We start from the raw sequence: 25,160 nt of genomic DNA on the forward strand, positions 1-25,160 counted from the left end.
GTTCGAACAAAAACTCAGAACTAAAGGCTGAGTTTTGGGGGCCATCTATGGTTAGAGGTCAGAAAGGAGAAGAGCCAAAAATAATATAAAAAAAAGGAACCATGAGTAATGCAGGAAAATAGTGAAAATTCATTATCATAGAAGCCCATGGAAGTGAGAATGCAAAGAAAATGTAATTAACAATGGCAAATACAATTTATCAGAAAAAAAGGGGATTGCGAGAAACCTTTCTGGGTTTGACTGGATAACAGAAGACTGTTGAGAGCTTAGAATAAGGGACAGCTATAAAATATTCAGGAAAGAGCATGAGACAAGCCAATTGAAGCAAGAAAGAACTGATTGAAGAATTTTGGCAGTTTGTTTATTCATTCCTCAGTTGATGGATACTTGGGTTGTTTACAGATTCTAGCTATCATGAATAAAAGTGCTCTGAACATTCACATAAAAGTCATTATGAACATATAAGTTATCATTTTTCATGGGTACTTAGGGGAGGAATTGCTAGGTGGTATGGTAAGCGTATATTTATAAGGAACTGCCAAACTGTTTTCTAAAGTTGTACTACTTTGCATTTCTGGCAGCATTGTATGGTAAACATTTTGGTTGCTATACCTCCTCTCCAACACTTAGTATTATCAGTCTTCTAAATTTTAGCCTTGATAGTGAATGTGAACAGCACTTCCGTATGTTTTTAATTTGTATTTCCCTGTTGACTAATGATGCTGATCATCATTTCATGCATTTGACATGCAACTTTTTTGGCAAAGTGTCTGTTCAAATCTTTTGCTCAGTTTTAATTCTTGTTTTCTTCTTGAGTTATGAGTTCCTTATGAATTATGATATATAAATGTATGTTCCGTTTGTAATGATTTACAAATATTTTCTGTCCATGGCTTCCTTTTAACACTTTCCTTAACAGTGTCTTAATAGCAATAGTTTTTTATTTTGTTTTATTTTTGGAGACAGGCTCTTCCTCTGTCATTTGGGTTGGCTGGAGAGCAGTGGCACAATCACAGCTCACTGCAGCCTCAACCTCCTGGGCTCAGGTGTTCCTTCCACCTCAGGCTCCCAAGTAACTGGGACTAGAGGCAAGTACCACCACACCTAACTAACTTTCAAATTTTTGTAGAGATGGGATCTCACTATGTTACCCAAGTTGGTCTCAAACTCCTGGGTTCAAGTGATCTGCCCCCCTTGGCCTCCCAAAGTGCTGAGATTACAATTGTGAGCCTTTGTGCCTGTCTAGTTTTTAATTTCTATGATGTTCAGTTTACCATTATTTCCTTTTTATGGTTTGTGCCTTTTGTGTCCTAAGAAACTTTTGCCTAAACTCAAGGTCATAAATATTTTCCCCTAGAAGTTGCATAGATTTCAGCTCTTACATTTAGGTCTATAGTCCATTTTGAATTAATTTTCCTATACACTTGAACTAAGTGTTGAGGTTCTTTTTTCTGTCCCTTCACATATGAATATCTAATTATTCTAGCACTATTTATTAGAAAGATTAACCTTTCTTCGTTGAATCAGCATGGCAACTTGTTTGATGTGCTATTCTTTACAGTTTTTTTTTTTCACTTGAGGTTTACTGAGCTTCTTAGATCTGTGGATTTATAACTTTCACCAAGTTTGGACATTTTCCTGCTACTCCTACAAAGATGTTTTTTGCCCTCAGCTTCTTTTCTTAGACTTCAATTACATGAATTTTAGACCACTTAATATTGTTTCACAGTTCACCAATGCTCTTGTTGCTTAATCCTCTTTTCTCTCTGTGATTCATTAATTTATAGTTTCTATTGTTATGCCTTCCAGTTCACACACTTTTCCTCTGTACTATCTAATCTACTGTCAGTCCCTGGTAGTAGGGTTTTTTTTTTTTTTTTGAGATGGAGTCTTGCTCTGCCTTGGATCACTGCAACCTCTGCCTCCCAGGTTCAAGTAATTGTTCTGCCTGAGCCTCTAGAGTAGCTGGAATTACAGGCACCTGTCACCACCACCACACCTGGCTAAGTTTTATGTATTTTAATGGGATGGGGTTTCACCGTGTTAGCCAAGCTAGTCTGGAACTCCTGACTTCATGTGATCCCCCTGGCTTGGCCTCCCACAGGCATGAGCCACTGTGCCAGGCCACTTGTAGTATATTTTTTATTTAAGATATTGCATCTTCCATCTTTAGAAGTTCCATTTACATTTTTTAAAAAATCTCTTTCATTTCTCCCTTCCACATGTTCATACTCTTGAACACATGGACTATATTTATAGATGATCTAATGTCCTGGTTTGCTAATTCTACAAGCTGTCTCATTTCTGGATGTTTTTATTCATCAATTTCTCTTTTGGTTAGAAGTCATATTCTCATGCCTTGTAATTTTTTTATTAAATATTACACATTGCGAATTTTTATTGTTGCTTGATAATATTCCTCTACAAAGGATTAGACATTGTTTTAACATGCAGTTAACTTATTTGAGATCATGTTCATCTCTTTGAAAACTGCTGTAAATTTGTATTAGGGTGAAGCCAGTTTTGCCTTTATTTTAGGGCTAATTTAACCCTATTACAAAGGTTTTCTGAGGACTCTACCAGATACCTGTAAATGATGAGGTCTTTCCTGTCCGCAAGGTGAGAAGGTGAACTACTCCCAGCCTTGAGGGTATACTAAGAACCGTTCAGCTACTACTTTCTGACAGTTGCTTCTTCACTCTTTTAAGAGTTTACCTCACACATACACAGCTTAGTATTCAGCCAAAAACTTGAGGAGAGCTTTGTGTTCAGACTTCTGGACTTCTCTTACATAGCTTGCTCCTCCCCAGTATTCTACCCAACGAATTCTAGCTGCCCTGGCCTCCCTGAGCACTCATCTCTGTCTCTTCAACTCAGTGGGCCTCCTGGACTCTGGGTTCTCCTATGTGGTGGCTTAGAAAGGTCCCATCAGCAAATTGGGACAATGGTAGGGATCGTCATGTTTGTTTCCTCTTTCTCAGAGCACGGTCTTGTGCTGCCTGTTGCCAATGGCTAAAAACAATTATATCATAGTTTTTTTGGGTTTCTTTCTTAAGCTGTGTGTGTGTAGAGGGGAAGGAAGAGGGGGGCAGTCATTCCTGCAGCAGTTCATCATTCAGGAGCAGAGCAGAAATCTCATTTCAAATTGATACGTTTTAAGAGGTTGGAACTTCTGGAGTGTGAGGAGTGAGTCAGAAGGAAAACTCGACCTGATTTTAAGGAGATTCGTTTGAATACTTAAATGTAATGATTCTTTCTTTCTTATTCCTTCCTTACTTCATCTCCCCTTCTTCCTTAATGGGGAGAAAATTATACTTGAGATTTATTTTCCTTTAAGCAAATGAAAGTTGCAAGAATTGCTTCCTATATAATGTGTTGTATTAGGAGGTATGCACAGTATATAAATAGCAGAAACTATAGTTCCTTTTTTCCCCCTGAAGTACATGAAAATTATAACAGCTCTGGGTAGATATTTCTCTTCTTGTGTTAAAAGTTCCTAGACTTTCGTTTTGGCCCGCTGTCATTCAACAGGATCAGAACAAAGCTATGCATACTCTTCCATTATTCAGTCAATTAACTGCAATGTCAAGGTACTTTAATGCAGAATGTAAAATTCTGTGCATAGTAAAAGTAAATTTTCCTGAGGCAGGACAAAAGAGATATTCTTTTTTTTTTTGAGACGGAGTTTCGCTCTTGTTACCCAGGCTGGAGTGCAATAGCACAATCTCGGCTCACTGCAACCTCCGCCTCCTGGGTTCAAGCAATTCCCCTGCCTCAGCCTCCCAAGTAGCTGGGACTACAGGCACGCACCACCATGCCCAGCTAATTTTTTTTTTTTTTTCAGTAGAGATGGGGTTTCACCTTGTTGACCAGGATGGTCTCGATCTCTTGACCTCGTGATCCACCCACCTAGGCCTCCCAAAGTGCTGGGATTATAGGCATGAGCCACCGCACCCGGCCTGAGATATTCTTATATATAAAGTGTATTAAAAGACATTAGAAGAGTCACCTAGTTTGTCTAATTTACCTACAAAACCTGATCACACTAGGAAAATGATAAACCATGAACACATAGTTGTGAACATCCAGAATAATTCTTTAAGTCTACCTAACTATATCTACATTTCTATTAACACATAGTTTTTTTCTTTATCCCCCTCTTTAAGAGTAAGACGACTCTTCAACTGCAACGAGACCAAATGCTAGTGAACTTATCCATGGTGGCAAAAGCTTTTAGCCACTTTTTCATGTTAAAGTCATTAAAATTGTTGTATTATGCTGTTTATCTCCTCAATTAATGTTCCTTATAAAAATGCATATATGTGTGTGTGAATATGTATGTATATATATAATTCATATTATATATGTTAAAAAATAAACACATTCCCTGACTGGGTGCTACAGAAAACCACAGTTGGCAATTAGCTTGATGTTAAAACTAATTGAGTTTCATGTTGAGCATGTGTGTGCCTACTGGGGATTTCCAAAATGCAAACTTAGACTAAAATGTGCTTTTAATTTTTTCATTCAAGAGCCTTTATCAGGAGCAACCCCAATGTGCTGATTAAGGTTTAAAAAAATTTCAAGCTTTAAACACTGTTACCCTGGTGGAGAGATCCTGGCCACCAAACAGACTTCAAAGGGACCTCCAACTTGCTCTAAGCCACAGACAAATATTTGCTGTTACTCCAGTATTAGGCAGCATAGGGCCACTTTGTCCTTCACTTGTAGGAGACTTTGAGGATAAGTATTAACCACCATCATGAAAGGTTTTCTCAGTAGAGATGAATCTCACGTATCTTTTCCCATTAAGTTTTAGCCTGAAGTACGAGGACTAGTTGCAAAAGTGGAATTAAGAAAGAGAACTAAAAGCTGAGTTAGAAGAAAAGGCTCGCAGAAACAAAGACCAGCAATTGGCTTTAAAAGTAAAACGCAGACATTATTCTACTTTCCCCAACACAAACTGAAGTACCATCAGTTCAACTGAAAGACAGGTGAGTCTAATTCATATGATTCATATAGAGACAGAAAACCGTAAACTCTATGAAGTTAGTGTATGTTTCCTTTTGCTCACAGACTAGAGATTTATGTAGGAGGGCTGAAAGTACAGAATGTTTCAGGATGTTTAAGTCATTTGGCTTACAGATCTAGAAAGCTCACAGCAGAAATTCTGGGCTCAAAAGAGAAATTGGCAAACAAACTAAATCTCATTTTGGCTTCGAAAACTGTTTCTTTCCCATACATATAGATAAGAAAAAGGCATTTGTAACATGAATCAATTGCAAATGCGGCTTATATAAATTCTGACTGTCTCTCTCATCAGTGTCATTTTTATTTTTAAATAATGACAAAGCCATAATTAAATAAGATAAAAATCCCAAGCCTCTGTGACCTTAATTCTTTTCACAAAGAAATACCTGTTTATTAATTCGAACTTTACTTATTGAGGAAATGCATTGTATCGGAAACTGAGTTAGGAAGTCTGGATACAAAAATGGATAAATTAATAATGCATAAGATTCCAGTTGTCTCCTAATTCTTGAAAATTGATCCCTATCAAAAATAGTGTTAGAAAACAGCTCAAAGTATTTTTAATAATCAGAAGAGAACATGAGGCCATTTAACTCAAATTTCTCAATGCAAGACATTCCTCTACAATGGCTGATACCCATTCATTCTCTACTAGCTCCTACAGCCTCCTGAAACCAGGCAGCATGTTTCAGCTTTAGAAAGGTCTAATTATAGAACAGTTCTTCTGTGTTAAACTAGAGTCTGTTCTCTGTAACTCCTAATATTGGCCTTGGAGCTACACAAAACAAGTCTATTTTATCTTCTGTATGGAGGTCCTTCAAATATTTAAGGGCAGCCATCAACTTAACTCTTATTCTCCAGGTAAATTATCTATCATGTCTTGTATCACATAGTTTCCACACCATTTGCCACTCTTGCTGAGTAGCAAATGACTTCTCTGTAACTTGTAAACACATGCTACTAACGATAGTATTTTCTAGACATTTTCCTCTCCATGATGTCAAGCAAATTCTAGCCTCTATTTCTGAACCTTTCTTTCTCCAGTTTTATTTTGAGATGGAGTCTCGCTCTGTTGCCAGGCTGGAGTGCAGTGGTGCAACCTCGGCTCACGCAACCTCTGCCTCCCAGATTCTAGCGCTTCTCCTGCCTCAGCCTCCCGAGTAGCTGGGACTATAGGTGCCCACCACCACGCCCAGCTAATTTTTTGTAGTTTTAGTAGAGACGGTTTCATCATGTTGACCAAGATGGTCTCAATCTCTTGACTTCATGATCTGCCGCCTTGGCCTCCCAAAGTGCTGTGATTACAGGCGTGAGCCACCACACCTGGCCCCAATTTTATTTTTTTAATCCAAATAAATTTCAAAGATTTTTCCGTAATGTAATATTCAGATTTTAAAAGACCTATAGTACTTTCAACACAGCTGTCAGGAAGAAATGCAACTGAGTGGAGACAGGGGCATGAGAGAGAAAAATACGTTCTTATGAGACCTATTATTAAATAGCCTCTTGAGCACTCACTTCTAATCATGGTAAAAGCGGAATGCAAGATTGAAGTTCCAATGTCATTATTCTGGGAGGTGAGAAGGGGGAGGAAAGAGTGACTTCCACATCTGAATTAGAGGGTTATGATATGACTGGAATATTTCCATAACATCTGTCATTGCACTATTTAGTTCATGAGAAAATAATATTTCTGGTTAGATGCCAATGAAACTGACAGGCAGAGTAGTAGTCAAGGCTGAGGTCACAGAGGAGGGGCTGTGGAGAGCCACAGTAGTAAAACATGTAACTGTACCTTAAGCAGCTGAAATGATGCAGGAGGCTGGCTGGAAACTGAGCGGGAGATTAAAATGGCTTTGAGAATAACAGCACTTGGAGTCAGCTCTATAAGTAACAGACCCTCTTGGCTACACTCACAACACCTGCCAGGCCATCTAGAAGTAGCTAACTGCTTTATTAAGTGGCCTTTTAAAGGAAGAGAGCTGGCTGGGCGTGGGCTCACGCCTGTAATCCCAGCATTTTGGGAGGCTGAGGCCAGCAGATCACCTGAGGTCAGTTTCAGAACAGCCTGGCCAACATGATAAAACCCCATCTCTACTAAAAACATAAAAATTAGCTGGGCGTGATGGCAGGTGCCTGTAATCCCAGCTACTCAGGAGGCTGAGGCACGAGAATCACCTGAACGCAGGAGGCGGAGGTTACAGTGAGCTGAGATCAAACCACCACACTCCAGCCTGGGCAATAAGCAAGACTGTTTTAAAAAAAAAAAAGAAGGAGAGCTAAAAAAAGAAGCAGAAACAATACATCATTGAACTCCTCGCTGTGCCTTTCTACTTGTTCTTGGTGCATGTTTTATAAAGTTCTTGGAAAACCACTGTGAGTTCTGATTACATTACTTCAAATTGAGAATCTTTTACACATGATAACTCTCTAACTTGAACAGGACCTTAAGAGAGACTTTTAAAAGCATATTAACCTGTCATATGAAATTATGAAGAGTGTCCATCCCTAATAAAAAAATAAAGGCAAGTCACAGGAGAGTAGAAATCTCACTGGTTCACTCATTCTAAGTTCACTGTAGAGCAAACTCTTAACAGAATCACTTGGAAATTCCTTCGCGGTCTGAAATGCCACACAGACGTAGGTGGATACATTTCTTTCAGTTTCGATAAGGCATTTTACTTTAAGCTCATACTTGTATCTCACCGTAAGATTGCTGTCTAAAAATATCTTTAAAAACATAGCTCCTTATCTTGTACTTGACATTCATAACACGGTTTAAAAAGAATTTGTAAAGTCTCAATAAAGACGTCAAACTAAATATGGAATGAATAGACATGAATTGTTCTTTGTACCTCTGATTTGTTCACGTTTCTCTAAATCTAACTCCCACACTGTTTTTGCCTGTCTAGGGAGATGACTGGGCTACTGCTTTAATGAAAAGATACACTTCTTGTGTTCACTTTGTCTGCTAGTAAATGCCCAAGACTGATGTTCTCTAATTCAATATTGGTAAGCAACAAAATGCAGGCCCTTAATGGTCTTGGAGACATTGACAGTTGACCAAAATTAGTAGGAAGTCCCTAACTTACAACTGGTTTGTGCTCTAAAGATGTATTTGCAGGTCAGTTGTCTGGGCTTTAGAAGGCATTTTATATCTATTTTGTTTACTACCATATCTTCAGAGCCTGGGAAGGTGCTAGACACATGGGGCACCCACATATTTGCTGAGTGACAGGATGAACTGGCCCTAAAAGTCCACTTCACTAATAATGTAATAGAATTATATGATTATTAATAATAGCACTTATATAGTACTTGGCCATTTATAAAATGCATTTATATATGTCTTATTCTTTCTCACATTGATCCAGCTTACAAAAGAAGACTCCAAGGCCTGTATCAAGATTTGAGTGTGCAATGAGAGAGATGGAACTAGACAGATAATAGCAGAAGTGGAGAACCAACTCAAGAGCTAGCACCACCAGAGCCTGGTGACAGATGAGAGCACAACTCCTACATTCACACTGCCATATTGTGTCTAGTATAAATATAAATGATGGCCGGGCACAGTGGCTCACGCCTATAATCCCAGCACTTTAGGAGGCCGAGGCGGGTGGATCATGAGGTCAAGAGATCGAGACCATCCTGGTCAACAAGGTGAAACCCCGGCTCTACTAAATATACAAGAAAAATTAGCTGGGCATGGTGGTGCGCGCCTGTAGTCCCAGCTACTCGGGAGGCTGAGGCAGGAGAATTGCTTGAATCCATTAGGCGGAGGTTGCGATGAGCCGAGATCACGCCATTGCACTCCAGCCTGGGTAACAAGAGCAAAACTCCGTCTCAAAAAATATATATATCTATATATAAATGAAATGTCATCCATTAATACAAAGCAGAGACTCAGAAAGACTCAGGGACTCCTTTCCTTTTTCCTCTGCCATCCTTTTCTCTGGCAGTTAAGAGACATCCTTATGTTCGGAGGCTAAAAATGGCAGCTCCTCTTACAGTAGCAACAAATAAGATTCCTAAAAGAGTTGCACCAAAATTATGGGCTCCTGCCTAGCTAGCTGGAAGACTCATTGATCTAGCTGAGCAGTGTCCAACACAAGCCCTCTTCTTTTGGAGTCATTGGATGACATTTCTTAGGTCATAATCTGTATTCAGAGTTAAATGGGACATTCAAGCTTTTCTTAGGTCATAATCTGTATTCAGAGTTAAATGGGACATTCAAGGGTCTTGACCTAAGCCTCTGAATCTGGACATGAATCCTCTCTGTACTCTTTCTCACTGTGGATCATTCAGCCTTTGCAGAAACATTTCATGGGATGAGAAACCGAAGGGAGTTCATTTGGTCTTTGGATATATCTAGTTTTTTAGAAAGTTCTTTGGTCATACTCTTGCCTTTTGAAAGCATCAGAGCCCATTTAATCCCTCTTCAAACATCTAAAGAATGCTAGCAATTCCTGAACATCCATAAATCCTCTCATAAGTGAAATATCCCAAGTTAATTGTTTATTATATAATGAGGTTTCTCATTGATCTCACCAGTTCTGCTCAGCTTTCTCTAAATAGGAATATCTTGACCTGAGCATAATAATCTAGCTGTGCTTGCCTAGATGGGAAGACAGAAGAGCTATTCTCTTCTTTTGTTGGGAGGATTATTCTTCCATGAACGTAGCCTAAGATTGCATTGGCTTTTTTGGCAGTCATGATACACGGTTGACTACAGTCAACTAAAACCTTCAGGTCTTTTCACATGAACGGCTGATAAGTCACACCTCTCTGGTGTAGCACAGCTGATTTGTGAAAAAAGGAATTTATATTTATCACTGTTTAATCTCATACATTTCACTCAAGAACCTTTCACACTGTCCCCTGAGTAGTCTTTCTTAAACAGGTCTGATTATGTTATCTCTACTCAGAAGAACTGTTGATGGATCTCCACTACCCACAGGATTGAGTCCAAACTACTCCCCATGGAGCGCCCAGGGCTAGCTTCATCTTCCTCCATCTCCCTTTCTTCCCCACCCCGACCCCCTACCACTCTCAGGAGTGGCTTTCCTTACACAGCTGCACTTACCTTTCAATTATTACCCATCCTTGAAGAGACAGCAATTTAAAAGTCCCAAACAGACCGTGAACTCCTTAATGACAGGAATATACTATAATGAGGTGCAGGTAATAGGGAAGAGGCACAGCTCAGAAATTTCTCACAAAAAAAGTTTATTTTGTTTATTTTGGCAAGGAAAATAATATTTAAATCTCTCTCACCAAAGAAAGTTTTCTCCCTCCCCACCACCGTAAAAACTTCCGGTCAGCGAGATCCTGTGGCGTGTGTGTTCGTTTCTCAGGTAAAACATGACTAAAAGCTTACGGAGCAAGTGGGAAAGAAAGATGCGCACTGAGAAGAGATAAAAGAATGCCTCAAAGGAGCTCAGCTTCTTAAAAGTATTCTCAAACTAGATGGTGATGTTTTAATGAAAGGCGTTCAAGAGACAGCAACCGTGCTGGTGCCCAAACCCAAACATGCCCAGAGAAAATGCAATGTGAGGTAAAAGATGACAAGAAAATGGAGACTGATATTAAGAGAAACAAAGACTCTTCTAGACCAGAATGGGCAATACCCAATATGGATGAACCAAAGGCAAAGAAAAAAGCTGAAGGCAAAGCGAGAGAGAAGAAAGGGGGAAAGTAAAGCAGAAGCAGTGCAAGTGGCAAAGGGTTTGGCCTGGTAGACTCTTAAAACCTTGGAAAATGCCACGTGGGACAGATGAAGGGTTAGAATGTATACACATGTATACTTTGAAGTCAACTCCCACCAAATGAAAACTATTTGTTTTCCTGTTTTAACTTGGCCTTTTTTCTTCAATTCAAACCCAGCATAACTCAAGTTTGTTTTGGGAATTTGAATAAAATACTTTGTTTCATACCAAAAAAAAGTTTTCTCCCCCAACTAGTTTCTCCTCCCAGCTCCAAAAACTCAGGTGAATTGGATGTAGCTGATCAGTGCTTGTGGAGAGAAAGTAACAAGCGTGACCATTTATCCCAGTAAGCCAAATAGCTGCACACGCTTGTGCACAGTGTCACAAGGTGATTGTTTTTCAGAATCACAAAACAACCACCCTTGCAACCAACTCAGCATGGTGACAAAGAGCCCAGCCGGGAGCATGAGGCACCCTTCCCAATCATTTCCCATGATATTGAAGAAAAACTAAACAACCCCCACAAGTGAACCTTCAGCTACACCTTGCACTGTTTTCCAAGAGGTGGTAATAGATTTATACCTTTCCATCTAAACGGGAACCCTTTGTGCCAGGGCTACACAGACTGGGAATAGAGGCTGTCGTTTGGGTTAGCAGAGGGAGGGAACCCATGACATCGTCCTTGTTGAGAAATCACACTGATCAATTGCCTGCCCAAGGATCTGGCATCCTAAATGGCTAACTTAGGAGACACTTAGCAAGTCTTCTCTCAAACACACTGTTTACTGTGTCTGCACATCCCATATTCTGCCATAAAAGTGCTTTAAACCATAAGAAGCAATACAAAGTTGTCATCAGTAACAATAACAACAAGTGCAAGAGTTGGTTGACTTGATCAATATCTATTGAATACGTAAGGCAGCAGGTGAGATGCTAAGGCAGTGTTTCTCCAAGTATGGTCTGGGCTACCTTAGGGAGCTCACTAAAGAATGTGATAAGTGCCATGACAGAGGTGAATGTAGGATACTGTGGGTGCATACATGTGACGCACGTGTACGCAGCAGCTAACCCAGAATCTTGGTGCAAGATGAAGTTAAAGCTAATTCCTTAAGTATGACTGGGAATTATCTAGTCATTTCTCCATCCACCCCCAAAATATTTGAGTGACTTAATTAACTTAAATGAGAGGCAGGACTAGGGGAGGAGATCAGAAAAGGAGAGCCCTTCCCCAGCCCTCAGCCAAGGAGGGTCAGAGGATGAGAAAGAACATGGCATCTGAGAGCAATCCAAGCTGCTCAACACATCCAGCTAGAGGCTACAGCTCAGGGGGCAGGGATGAGACAGGAGGCCGGGGGCACTCAGACAGGGCCTAGCAAGTCACATTCAAGAATGTGGACTTTGGCTGGGTGCAGTGGCTCACGCCCGTAATCCTAGCACTTTGGGAGGCAGAGGCGGGTGGATTGCCTTAGCTCAGGAGTTCGAGGCCAGCCTGGGAAACACAGTGAAACCTCGTCTCTACTAAAATACAAAAAATTAGCCGGGTGTGGGGGCGTGCACCTGTAGTCCCAGGTACTCGGGAGGCTGAGGCAGGAAAATTACAAGAACCTCCTGGGAGGCAGAGGTTGCCGTAAGCCAAGATGGCGCCACTGCACTCCAGCCTTGGCAACAGAGCAAGACTCCAGCTCAAAAAAAAAAAAAAGAGAAAAAGATCCTTCAGAATGCATTATAGAGAATAAATTGGGGAGCAAATGAGACAGAACAGAACATTCAGGAGAATGCAGCAAATACACAGAAGGAAAATACGGGTGCTTTGCTCTAGGATAGCAGCTACAGGGATGGAGAGAGGCATACCTACTAAAGAGACCCTAGTAGCAGAATGGGACAGGACCTGGTGGATGATCAAAGCTGGCTGAAGGAGAAAAAGGAATTGAGAGCAACTCAGCTTTTCACTTTGACGGGCTTCTCTGGGTTAGACAGCAATGCCATTTGTATATCTATTTTCTCTGTGAAGCAGGAGGCAAGCTCTTTAGCTGAGCAGGAAGTTTGCGGAGGAGGCTTAGAGAGATGAGAGCTTTGAAAGAGTCTCTGCGGGGATGAAAGAGAGCTGAAGAGAAAGACTTCCAGGGAAGTTTGATGGCAAAATTGTGATGGGAAAAACATAAAGGTATCTCTCAGTATGACTGTTATTTTTTCCAGCAGAGTTCAGCGGTCTAGTCAAAGGAGCAAGGTGACCGGTGAGATTGAGCTAGGATTGGGATGCAATGGAAGGACAAGGGGGCAGTGGAATTGACAGAACTGATAGAAGATTCCAGAGAGAAAATCGTGGGGGCAGGCTAAGTGTCAAGTCCATTTTTACAGACAAATAGCCAGAGCAGAGATAAAATAAGCGGTCTACTGGGACATAACTAGATGCTTTGAGGAAAGACGCCTTAAAAGAAAAACTTCAGCTGAATTAGATTGAAAGGAGTTTAATTGGGCAATGAGTGACTCTTGAATTGGGCAGCCCCCAGAATCACAGCCGATTCAGAGACTCCAGCGAAGCCACGTGGTGGAAGAAGATTTATAGACAAAAAAAAAAAGGATATAATGTACAGAAATTGGAAATGAGGTACAGCACAGCTGGACTGGTTACAGGTTGGCATTTGCCTAATCAGAACACAGTTCAAACATTCAGCAGTGTATGAATGGTTGAAGTATGGACACTGGATTGGTGAAGACTCTGCTGCTGTTACAGGCACATACTCCCAAGTTAGGTTTTTGACTTTTTTATTGTTTGAGACCGAGTTTTACTCTTGTTGCCCAGGCTTGGAGTGCAATGGTGCAATCTCAGCTCTCTGCAACCTGTCTCCCGGGTTCAAACGATTCTCCTGCCTCAGCCTCCCGAGTAGCTGGGATTATAAGCATGAGCCATCACACCTGGCTAATTTTTGTGTTTTTAATAGAGATGGGGTTTTACCACTTTGGCCAGGCTGGTCTTGAACTTCTGACCTCAGGTGATCCACCCACCTCAGCCTCCGAAAGTACGGGGATTACAGGTGTGAGTCACCGTGCCTGGCCAGCTTTCAATCTTGTCTACCTATTAAATTAGGTTACAGTTTGTCCACAAGGACTCAAATATAGAAGTACAGAGTTCTTCTCAGGCCATATTTAGTTTGCTTTAACAGAAGTGAAAATTAGAAAGAAAAACGGTCAGGAGTGAAAAATGGAAATGAGTGGAGCACATAAGAAGCAAGAAAGGTGGGATGTAGGGGCTGCTAATCACCTAGTTTTTGCTTCTGCAAACTACACTTTCTTACCCCAGTGGGCTTACATTCTTCTGAGCTTTGATGATCATCAGAGAGGGAGCTCTGGTTACAAAAGGATGAGTTTTGCACCCTTTGAATGTGTCAGGGTGGAGGGCAAGGATGAAGGTTCCTGGAGAGTGAGGTGCCCGGCTCTCCTGATGCAGCACCAATTTGACATGACCTCCATTTACCTTTACTTTTTATTTGGAGGTTGGTGGGGGGAGGTCAGAGCCTATTTACTGGGACACAGAATATGAGAGAAGTGTAGGCATCTGTTACAAAAAAACTGGTGGAAAATCTCAAGGGCCCGAGAAAGGCCAGATTGACTGAAATAAAAAGAAACAAACGTCCTTGATGTAGATTAAACAGTGTAAGAAGGTGATCACATCTTCTCTCTTCAATTCAACTTTAAAACAGAAAAGCCCTTTTCAGTAGCAGCCAGAAGACACAGTGTCAGCATGAATGAATATGATGTCACATAGGAAGCATGTGAATATTTTTCATACTTATTTTTTGTTTTAGGAACTGGGATTATGAAGTGTACAGTAACATCAGCAAATATAGCAGAGGTCTGGGAAGACGTCTGCTCTTCTGCCAGAGGAAGGAAGGGGAGGAAGAGAAGAGAAATCCGATATAGAAAGAAGGGTGTTGGCCGGGCGTGGTGGCTCACGCCTGTAATCCCAGCACTTTGGGAGACCGAGGCGGGGGGATCACGAGGTCAAGAGATTGAGACCATCCTGGTCAATGTGGTGAAACCCTGTCTCTATTAAAAATACAAAAAATTAGCTGGGCATGGTGGCATGTGCCTGTAATCCCAGCTACTCAGGAGGCTGAGGCAGGAGAATTGCCTGAACCCAGGAGGCGGAGGTTGCGGTGAGCCGAGATCACGCCATTGCACTCCAGCCTGGGTAACAAGCGCAAAACTCCATCTCAAAAAAAAAAAAAAAAGAAAAAGAAAAAGAAAGAAGGTGTTGTTTTGTTTTTGTCTGCTCATTAGCAAGAGAAACCAACCAGGAAAGGAATTTGTTTCTTAAAGATAAACTGGGTATATGCAAAATGCCCAGCACAGAAACTGTTGGATTCTATGGTGATTTCTAAATGTTGGTTTTCCCTTGTCCTCCTTAACAGAATAATTAAATATTAATATATTCAATATTAATTAGAAGATTCATAATAATTTTTTTAAATTCTGCACACAAATGAAAGTGTCAACGTGTAAACCCTTTTACTTAAATGGGATTGTCAAGGTAGACACTGTCCATCAAATTCTGCAAATCAAATTTCATAACAAGCAGAAAAATGTGTGCAATGCTATATCTTGACTTGGTTTCCAATACTGTGATAGTCCAGTGGCATTCCAAAAAAATTGCTCTATAGCTGAAACTTTGAGAGTCAAAAAGGGTGAAAAGTTAGATAATTTCAACATGAATGGAATATGAGGCCCTCAAAATCTGAAGGTCTCTAAAATGAACATTTCTCTTTCAGCACAGCCTTTTCAAAGCTTTTTTCCTCCCTCAATATAGCATTCCAGCTACTGCTCCCTCTCCTTTTTCCATCACCATTTGTTATCCATTTAGTGCTTTCCCTCCTCCCTGCTTGTTGTAAATCATGTTTGGAAAATGTGAACTTGCCGTTCCCAACTTCTCTCTCATCTGCCGTTTTAGATTTCGGCCTCCCCGACTTCTCTCTCACCACCATTCTGACCGTGGTAACCCAACATAAATCAATTCATGTTGTTGCTTAATTGAACAAAAGTTGGACCCATAAATTAGTGAGATTGGTTTTCTTTTTTTTCAAGACAGGGTCTCACTCTGTTGCCCAGACTGGCATGATCATGGTTCACTGCAGCTTCAACCTTTCTAGGCTCACGTGATCCTCCCACCTCAGCCTCCCAAGCAGCTAGGAGTACACGTGTGCGCTACCACACACAGTTAATTTTTGTATTTTTTGTAGACACGGGGTTTTGCCATGTTTCCCAGGCTGGTCTCGAACTCCTGGGCTCAAGCAATCCACCCAGAATTAGTTGCAAAAGTGTTTTCAATAATGACAGCATCAATGGACTACGTTTAATCCTCCCCTTGGCTCAGTTCTTAGAACTTTCTCTTTTTAAATCCATCCTCACCCCCTTGGCAATCTCATCCAGCTTCACAGCTTTAACTATCATCTCTACACTGCTGACTTCCAAACATATATTTGGTCCAGCCCTCTCTTCTGAACTGTAAACTCTAGTGGCCTCCTCAGTATCTCCATTTGGATGTCTAACAGGCAACTCATGCTTAACGTGTCTGAAAATGAGTTCCAGGTGTTCCTCTCTGAATCCATTCCCCTGCAAATCTTCTCCATCTCAGTAAATGGCCATTGCATTCTTCCAGGTGCTCAAACTAAAAACACACTTACTTCTTTGTCTTACACTCTATATGCAACCTGTTAGCAGATGCTGTTGGCTCTATCAACAGAACCGATCCAGATTAAACCACTTTTCACCAGTTCCACCGCTGCCCTCTGTGCCATGTACCATCAGGTCTAGCCTGAATGATTGCATTAGGATTCTAAATGGTCCCCCTGCTTCTTCCCTTCCCTTCCTTCCCTCTTTGGTCTTTTCTTACATAATCCAGAGTGATCCTATTAAAAATAGATAATATCAGCTCACCACTTAAAATCTCCGATGGCTTTTTTTGTTTGTTTTTGAGACCGAGTTTCACTCTTTTGCCCAGGCTGGAGTGAAGTGGTACAATCTCAGCTCATTTCATCCTCCACCCCTGGGTTCATGTGATTCTCATGCCTCGGCCTCCCAAGTAGCTGGTATTACAGGCGCCCGCCACCACGCCTGGCTAATTTTTGTATTTGTAGTAGAGACAGGGTTTCACCACGTTGGCCAGGTTGTCTCAAACTCCTGACCTCAGGTGATCCGCCTGCCTCAGCCTCCCAAAGTGCTAGGATTCCCATACCTGGCCTCCAATGGCTCCTAATACCATCCAGACTAAAAACAAATGACTTTATAAGTAAGCCCAGAATAACATATGGTTCAAATGGGGGCTCCTTTGAGGGAATGCTAAAAACGATGAACAGGATTGAATTGATCTAGGTCTAAATTTGGGTCATTCTGGGCACTTCTTTTTGAGGACCCATATGCCCACACCTCCCTATTCACTCTGATCTCACCTACTACACTGCACCTGGCCCCTCACCTTTGTTACCAGCCTCCTCGCAGTCTGGAAGATGCCAAGCAGACTTCCTTGAGGCCTTTGCTCTTCTCTAGGTATGTCAACAACTCACATCTACTCTCCTTTGGGTCCTTATTCCAATGTCTCAGGGAGGCTTTCTCTGGGAGCTCCATCTCAGCATAAGCCCCTTCTCCCCTCCAGCACCCATCTTTGCTTTATTTTTTTTTCTTTGCATTTATCACTACCTTTCTACATATTTTATTTACTTACCCTACTTAGCACCTTACATTTAGAATATGATGCAAGGTGAAACACTAATACATTAAATGACTTCATAAGAAAAATGACTTAAAGTCGGTACTAACTAGATAAAAAGTACTCCTTTCCCCCAAAAAACCAAGCCAATCAAATAAAAGTATGCTAAATGGTACTAAAGAATAGTGTTCATTCCCATACAGCTTATCTTAGATAACACTAAGTGCAAAGAGTTTTCACTTGTTATAGACACTTCTAGCTAATGTAAAAAAAAGTCACTTTATTATGCAAAGTACATACAGCCATATTACAAATTATCAGTTAAACTATATGTTTTATATAATACCTACTAATTACTGGAGAAATTTAGTTTTAGTTTTTCCCTTCTTTTTTTTTTTTGTTTTTGGCTCACCACAACCTCCACCTCCCGGGTTCAAGCAATTTTCTGCCTCAGCCTCCCAAGTAGCTGGGATTACAGGCGCCCACCACAACACCTGGCTAATATTTGTATTTTTAGTAGAGACAAGGTTTCACCATCTTGGCCAGGCTGTTCTTGAACTGCTGACCTCGTAATCCACCTGCCTTGGCCTCCCAAAGTGCTGAGATTACAGGCGTGAGCCACCTCACCTGGCAGTTTTTCTCTTTTTTAAAACAAAATTTGGGGTCAGGCAAATCCAAATCCAAAATTTTTGGATTACTCCAAAGTAATCCAAGTACTTTGGAGGCCAAGGTGGGCGAATCAACTGAGGCCGGGAGTTCAAGACCAGCCTGACCAACATGGTGAAATTCCGTCTTTATATTAAAAAAAAAAAAAAAATTTGGAGTTATAATAAAGCCTAATCACATAAATAATTTCAAGCCAAACTAATCATCCCAGCTCTGGAATAGGTTAGCTCCATAATTATAGCTATTATTTGACTGCGTTATTTCAGCTTCTTAGGTTTCAGTTTCTTTGTCTCTAAAATAGAGTTAATATTGGGGTCTAAGGAGCTTCTTGTGAGAATGAGGGATGCAGTGCACTGAGAGTACCTGGCAGGTGGGAAGGCTTCAATCGCTATTAGCAGCCATCATGACTTGTGACTACTGCTACTATGGAAATAGGCAAGAACAGATTTCACCATTGAAGACAAACAGTTAACAAGTAGCCAGGCGTAGTGGTGCACACTTGTAGTCCCAGCTATTCAGGAGGCTGAGGCAGGGGAATTGCTTGAACTGGGGAGGCAGAGATTACAGTGAGCTGAGATCGTAGTAGAGATCTCCAGGCTGGCAACAGAGTAAGACTCTGTCTCAAAAAAAAAAAAAAAGAAAAGAAAGTATTCCTACTCATATCTGATTTTGCTTTATCTTTTAAGAAATTCTAAATATTGCTTAATGTATCATAAATGTAAAGCCCATAAAACCCCGATTAAGTAATTTATCATTTTCTGCACACTTGTGCCATACTGACTTTATCACAAGGTATTGAAACTCAGCCCTTTCAATGTCCTAGAGACAAATGAATACTTGGATCTTGAAAAGTGTATTATCTACACAACATATCTGGGGGATTAAGCATGCATTATCTCATATAATTTAATGAATCAGTCCATAAATTATCATGCTTGCTCTCTCATCCAGTAGGTTGTAAGGAGTGCGAATGACAGGAATGTATATAGTTTTTTTTATCTTTCATGCTACTTGACTTGATGCAGAGGCATTTCAACATAGTATAGTGGAAATAGTACTGGGCTAGAAACACAGATTTCAGCTGACTAATTGAAGACAAGCCACATAAACCAGGCTGAAGATTACTCATGAGTCATATTCTTTTCCATTAACAACATTTAGAATCCTTTTCCAATGCTCTCATTCTAAGGAACACTAGCAAAAGGGGTTTTTATCAATGAATGTTGTGTTCATTAATATCCAACACCATTTTCCCATATCTACCAGGTGAAAGAAATGTGACCCTTAATTATAGGTTTTATTCACTCATGAAAACTTGCCACAAACCCATAGTCCTCATCACTGTCCTTTCTGTCAAACACAAATCCTTCAATCTGTTTTAAAAATAGCAAACCTGGGCAGGAGGAGGGCGAGCATCAGGAAGAACAGCTAATGAATGCTGGGCTTAATACCTGGGCAATAGGATGATCTGTGCAGCAAACCACTATGGCACACATTCACCTGTGTAATGTAATAAACCTGCACGTCCTGCACATGTACCCCTGCACTTAAAATATAAGTCAGGAAAAAAATAAATTGTTAAGCTTGACTCTCTCATCTTACTATGTCACTTCTATTTTTCCATTTGTTTATGTTTTCCATTTCTTTTTCTGCTTTAACTGGATAAAATTAAATAATTTAAAAAATAGTAAACCTTCCCCTGCCAGCGTTCCCTACCCCCGCCCTGTTTTGTTTTCTCTCCTTAGTATTTACCACACTCCAACATAACATGGATTTTACTTATTTGCTCTCTTTCTCCCCATCCCCACATTAGAATCTGAGTTTCATGGGTACAGAGATTTATATGTGTTGGGTTCACTGCCATGTCTATGGCACCTGGAATGGGATCTGACACATAGCAGCTTGAAAATTATTTGAATAAATGGGCAAATAATTTAGTCATATGAGACTATAGTGTGGGTTGCCCTTCCCACACTATAACTAGTCTCATATGACTACCAGCTCAGCTTCTCCATGTTAGCCAAGCTTTCTGATCCTCATCCCCTGCCCAAGGCTTATTCATTTCTCCTTGCTTGTCATATGACTCATTTATACATTCAGCTACAGATTTAGCTGACTGCCTACTGTGATCCACGCAATGTGTTCAATGCTAGGGATATACAGGTAAATAGAAGTGACACAAGCCTTCCCCTCTTTAATAATCCTTTTCTTGTTTTCTTTTTTTTGAAACAGAGTCTCACTCTGTTGCTCAGGCTGGAGTGCAGTGGAGTGATCTCGGCTCACTGCAGCCTCTGCCTCTCACGTTGAAGCAATTCTTGTGCCTCAACTTCCCGAGAAGCTAGGATTACAGGTATGTGCCACCACACCTGGCTCTTTGTTTTTTTTTTTGTATTTTTAGTAGAGATGGGGTTTCTCCATGTTAGCCAGGCTGGTCTTGAACTCCTGACATCAGGTGATCTGCCTGCCTCAGCCTCCCAAAGTGCTGGGACTAGGTGTGAGCCACTGAGCCCAGCCTAACCATCCTTTTCTATTCAAAGATTGCTTTGAGACCCAGCTACTCCCTGTGTTCTTGCCTTCTCTGTACTGCTGTCTCTGACTTTACAGTCCTGCCTTTGAATGGCACATTTTCGCAATGCCCTGAAGAAAATTTTTTTAAAAATATCTGTGTGCTTTGGTTGGTGGCTATCCAATTTTCAATAGAGTTCTTTTAATAGAGAGTTAATAGAGCAGGGAGCAAGTCATGCTCACTTCTAAGGAGACAATAACTACATCCCTTTAGAGTTGCTTTTGGGTCACTGGAACAGATGCTGTTTCCTAACAGTGATCATCGAAATTCCAGTTTCATGGGTCCTGACCGTTGGGGACCCAAGACAGTTTGCTCTGTCTTCCTACTTCCTTGTGTTTTCTGTATCCAGAGGTAATCTGAGAGTGGTTCTTTTACATCCCGAGAAAGACTAATTAACACATCATCTTTAGCCTCAAGGTTATTATTATCACCTGCTCCAACTGCATAGTAGACTGAGATCCTAATGGACGGTCTTGATATCCAAGGATGCCTAGCCCCAGGCCTGTCTGTGCCTTTTACCAGGGCTTTGAGAGCATTTAAACCTCCACCCCAACATTTTCCACGCCGTGCTCTGTGGATCATCAGGGTCCTGAAAGAGAGTAACGAGTTCTGCAAAAAGAGGGTTTCATAGCAAAGTAAGTCCAGGAATGTCACCTCCTAGACCTCCCATTTGGGGATACAGGGTACATAATGAGAATATTAGTGTATTTATAAATGTTTCAATTTGTTAAACGCAGTCAGTGTTTCCCAGCCTAAGCTGACAATGGGATCTTTTATCCTCAGTATACCACATCTCAGAGGACATTGCTGCTCAGGAGAAAACTGTTTGGCAAATTCCATTTTAGGTTCATGTCATATCCAAATGAATAGGAGCAAATGGCTTTAAGAGATTGAGGGAGGAGGGAGATATAAGATCTTCTTCACCAGCAGTTCTTGGGGGTCACTAATAGAGGGAGAGAACTTGATTTTATGGAACAAACACGAGACTGAAGGTCAGAAGACTTGTGACTTAGTCCTAGCTCTGTCACGTAACTAAGAGTACGTTGTTGGGCAAATCACTTTACTTTCAGCCTCAGTCTCATCTCCTGGGAAGGAGGCACATTTTAGGACAGCCATACCCCATTCTTTGAAAGAGCTGGGCAGTTTAGGAGGTTTCTATACAGCAGGCTCAATATCTATTTAAAAAGTGTTCTTTCTGGTTGAATTTTTTGGCCCATGTTTTTAAAGTCCTTTTTTTGGGTTGAGCGCGGTGGCTTACACCTGTAATCCCAGCACTCTGGGAGGCTGAGGCCAGCAGATCACTGAGGTCAGGAGTTCGAGACCAGCCTGCCCAACATGGCAAAACCCCATCTCTTTTAAAAATACAAAAAATTAGCTGGGCCTGGTGGCAGGCACCTATAATCCCAGCTACTTGGGAGGCTGAGGCAGGAGAAGTGGAGACTGGGAAGTGGAGACTGCACCACTGCACTCTAGCCTGGGCGACAAGAGTGAAATTCCATCTCAAAAAAAAAAGTCCTTTTTTGGATGACTAGTGCCTTCTACTCTCTTGATGGAGGTATCTGATTCTTTAGACGTGAAGCTACAAGCTCTCAAAACCCAAAGCAGTATTTCTGAATGAATGCTGGAAACAAATTAAGTCTGGCATTTATTTATGTTAGCCTAATTAATAGGATGATACCTAGAGGAGTCTTAAGTCTTCTATACAATGGAGGAAAATATAGGTCTATAAAGTTACAAACAATCCATAAATGAAATTTGAGACTTCTTATTTTTAAAGTAGATTGACGAGCTTCTTTTTCTGAGCACACAGTTTTCAAAGATGGAAACTGATGACATGGAGTTGAAACTGCAAAATAAATTTCTGGGTCTGCACTGATTTCTGTTCTAACGTGACAGAGGAGAGGAAGGTCATAATCATTTCTGGAAAGGCTTCCTGTGGTCCTCGAGTTAGAGACAGACTCTTCTATTCTTTAACTCAGGAGAGAAGGATTAGTTCCCAAACCTGTCCTCTTAAAAGAAGTTCTATAATGACTTCTTTACACTTTATTGCAAATAATGCTCTCGAGGGAACTAAGTCACACTTGATGCTTTTCTTATCATTAAAATATGCCTGCTGGAAAAAAAAAAAACTACAATTAAGAACACTTACAGGTGGCTCAAGCTTGTAATCCCAGCACTTTGGGAGGCCGAGGCAGGTGGATCACGAGGTCAAGAGATCGAGACCATCCTGGTCAACATGGTGAAACCCCGTCTCTACTAAAAATACAAAAAATTAGCTGAGCATGGTGGTGGTGTGTGCCTGTAATCCCAGCTACTCAGGAGGCTGAGGCAGGAGAATTGCCTGAACCCAGGAGGCAGAGGTTGAGGTGAGCCGAGATCGCACCATTGCACTCCAGCCTGGGTAACAAGAGCGAAACTCTGTCTCAGGAAAAAAAAAAAAAAAAGAACACTTACAAACTAGGTATAGAAGGTATCTGTACACTGAAATGACCTACATAAATGTTCGTCTCTATCTGCTTGGAATTTGATGTAAGCATTGATGACAATAAACAGTTTGGTTTTAAAAAAGACAAGATTGTACCTCCATATAGTTAGTTCAATGTTACTATGGTCATCTCTAAATAATTGTTGGGCTGTTGCAGTAGATTTGCAATAAATTCAATGTGATATTTGCTAAATGAGCATGCCGGCCATCTGGTTACTAAAACTGTATTTTTGCAACCTCATAGATACACAACGCCCAGTAGCACTGAGATGTAGAGAGCTGATTATGAGCCTGTGGATCAATTCCAAAGCAATTCGAGAGTTCAAGCCATTCATCTGTTTTCAACACAAAGTGTTCTCCACATAACAAAACAATGAGTCTAACTTATCTGTCTTTCCTGTCCTCGTATCTTTAAAAACGTCCGTCATGACAGGCTGCAAATGAGCTTACAATATTCAGCCAACTTTGTGGACCATGAAGAAGAATGGCAAACAATCACTGTGCTGCTTGCACCATGTCCTACTTGGTTCTGATGCCAGCAGCACTATTCTTGCTGGTCTCTTCAAGGTGCAAACAGAAGAAGCAACTGGATAATTTGGCAAAAGTCTCCATGTATCTGTGGGAGTGGGGAAAGGCGGTCCCAAACTGACCCTTTCACCAGGCCCCTGGCAAGCACTTCCCCATACTACACCAAAAGCAGAATTAGTAGCAATGAATACAGTGCCTGAGGGGGTCAACAATGCTGATTATATATCTGGGAAGTCTGAGAATAGTTATATAAGTGATGCTAGAGGAGTGCTTATTCTAGTTTCTGTAGCCATTGTGATCCATGTTTTGGATGTATGCCTAACAGTGCAGCCTGTTTCAACCTCGGTACATTAACATTTTGGGCTAGATAACTTTTGGTTGGGGGTGGACTGGGGAATGCTATTTTGAGCATTGTCTGAGAGTTAACATCATCCCTGGCCTCCACCCTTTAGATGCCAGTGGTGTCCCTCCCCCAGCAAAAATGTCTCTACATATTGCCAAATGTCCCAATGTCCTCAGGGAAGAGAGGCCAAAAATCACCCCTAGTTGAAAGTCACTTATCTAGTCTGTATATTCATGACATGCACCAGAATTAGGTTGATTATACTCTTTTCTTTTTCCTGAATCAGTATTTCTTCATCTACTTATTGAAGGTATTATATTCTCTTAATCTGCTTTTATTCAGTTTTCTCTGAAAGCTCTCATACCCCTGGGGGTTGGGGGGAACCTTTCAAGGCACTGTTTACAATAGCAAAGACTTGGAACCAACCCAAATGCCCATCAATGATAGGCTGGATAAAGAAAATGTGGCACATATATACCACAGAATACTATGCAGCCATAAAAAAGGATGAGTTCATGTCCTTTGCAGGGACATGGATGAAGCTAGAAACCATCATTCTCAGCAAACTGACACAAGAACGGAAAACCAAACACCACAGATTCTCACTCACAAGTGGGTGTTGTACAATGAGAACACATGGACACAAGGAGGGGAACATCACACACTGGGGCCTGTCGGGGGGTGGGGGGGCTAGAGGAGGGATAGCAGGGAGTCAGGGTATTGGGGAGGGATAACATTAGGAGAAATACCTAATGTAGATGACGAGGGAATGGATGCAGCAAACTACCTTGGCACGTGTTTATCTGCGTAACAATCCTGCACGATTTGTAAATGTAACCCAAAACTTAAGGAAAAGCTTAAAAGGACCTGTTTCTCCCTTAGAGGAAGGGAATATTAAAGGGAAAACACTCCACATAGAAATTGGATCAGTAGCTAAGGAGGCTGTTTTACAGAATGAGTTTAAGATGGTCCTGGGTCCTTAAGCTGAAATTCATGTGTCTGTGAGCCCAGAAGAAACTTTGTATGTTAAAAGAAAGTACTTTCATTTGTTTGCTACTGTCATACAAAAGTATCGTTCTGACAAACAGATTTTTTTTCTTTCTTGGCTTTGTTTTTATTTACTTCCTATTTAT

The 25,160-nt window shown here is 41.0% G+C and overlaps 1 protein-coding gene and 1 pseudogene across 3 annotated transcripts in view; one reads left to right on the top strand and one right to left on the bottom strand.

The window, feature by feature from the left end:
* NTN4 (netrin 4) overlaps positions 1-25,160 on the bottom strand; it is a 125,571-nt gene that overhangs the window by 95,651 nt on the left and 4,760 nt on the right. The window lies entirely within an intron of this gene.
* Positions 10,378-10,992, top strand: LOC118144307 (protein LLP homolog pseudogene; annotated as a pseudogene).

This window comes from Callithrix jacchus, chromosome 9 (assembly GCF_049354715.1).
Source record: "Callithrix jacchus isolate 240 chromosome 9, calJac240_pri, whole genome shotgun sequence".
In the NCBI taxonomy this organism is placed as follows: domain Eukaryota; kingdom Metazoa; phylum Chordata; class Mammalia; order Primates; family Cebidae; genus Callithrix; species Callithrix jacchus.